The sequence below is a fragment of the Palaemon carinicauda genome, chromosome 6 (assembly GCF_036898095.1).
Source record: "Palaemon carinicauda isolate YSFRI2023 chromosome 6, ASM3689809v2, whole genome shotgun sequence".
Lineage (NCBI taxonomy): Eukaryota > Metazoa > Arthropoda > Malacostraca > Decapoda > Palaemonidae > Palaemon > Palaemon carinicauda.
The window spans coordinates 131,774,740-131,776,544 of NC_090730.1; positions in this window are offsets into that span (position 1 = coordinate 131,774,740).

Genomic DNA, 1,805 nt, shown 5'->3' on the forward strand with positions numbered 1-1,805 from the left:
GTAAGATCAACTGCCGGGCATCAGGAGTATAAGCCGAAGAAACAGTTTGTCCATCGCGTTAAAACCCATCCGTCACCCTGCTGCCAGTGACTTCATCGATATTTAGTGGCATGTGTGTCAGTGTGTTTGTGCAAATTGTTATATTATGGGAAATGTGATTGTATTATCTAGTTCATTATGTGCAGCACTTGAAATGCACGAAAACTGCCGGAATGAAAAATTTGTTTACTTATTTTTCATACCAATCGAGCAAACAGTTCATGTAAAATCAATAACTATTTTTTTGGTCGACTGTTATTTATGTTTTACATGATCAGATTATTTTATAATTTATGAAATTATAAAATGTTAGCTTTAATATCTTATTAACGATATTCCCAAGTTGTGACAACATGCAATTCTGAGGTTTCTTATTTCAATATCGGGGATTCATGAACTCTCCAGTCCTCTCATTATATTGCATGCAATTATATCTACTGAAGCTATCGCTTTTTGAGAGGAAATGTTGGTACCAAAAAAAAATATATCTGCAGAATTTGGGTTTGTGCTTTGCTTATTCATAAAATAAAGAATTTTTAGCACCGCAAAAAAGAACACACCATAGCAAAATGTAATTTACTTTACCGAAAAGCTCATATAAATGTTGCAGAATCGTGTGGTAAAAATTGCATATTCATGTGTCTATGACTGTGGAATGTTTTTGGATCTGAGAGAAGAGACTATTATTGAAAACTGTGAAGATTGAAATGCTTCCGTTGCTGTGTCTAAGTTTTTAGAAGTGAATTGAACGATATATTTTTATGGTCAAAAGCAAAATTACATTTATTCATATATTTTTCTTATTTCATTTACTGGAGAATAAAAACAAGCTGTACACATTCTGTCAGGAGCTTCTTTTAATAACTGGCATTGTTTCCATTGTGATATTTGATTGCGTCTCTATAAAGAAAATGAATTGTATGAAATTTTATAACATCAGAAAACCTCAACCTTTCATCTTAGTGTCGTGTATGTATGGGCCCAAATATTACGTTTTTGTCTTCATTGTTGCAGAAAACGGGAATTGTATTTTATAAAAATCTAAGAGTGATTGATAGGGAATTCTGTTAGGTTTATGGATAAAATTACTTTATTGAAAGAAAATAAAGAATGGACCTATTTTAGCAACTACCCAAGTAGGGGATATATTTATTTCAGTCTGTCTGTCTGTCTGTCTGAATGTACATATAAGTGTCTCGATATTCCGTGATTATATTGTCGTAACGCTTATTGCACTATTAAAAGTTAAAATCTGTATAGATGTGTATAAGAGAGCATTTTCCCTTTATCTTCTATCGGTATACTTGTACTATCCTTGTTATCACAACTCATTCACATTTAAAGGGACTTCAGTAGCACAAAGGTAGAACACTGGGCGTAAACGTACACGAAGGAGGGTCTTCTGTCTATTCGTGTGTCTTAACCATACATTGCCATTACAACTCTTACCACACGTTTGAAAGTACAAGGGTAGACCATGAAAAATACACGTTTTTAGCAGAGATCTTCCTTTTGTTTCTCCATCAGTGAGTCTAATGAGATTTATTTGCCAGCTCAGCTACTAAGCTGTCGCAGGTATCTCATTCAATCTTGATACAAATATAGACAATCATGCATAAATTTGAATGAAAGGGAACCTTCTTTCTGTTTGTCTGTCAGTGAGGTGGCCATGCTTACCTTGGATAGAGTGGTCTGTCTCTGCCTGTCTGCCAATCAGTGTCTTGTCACACTTGCATTATTACGACTTCACCCATCCGATTGAGAGG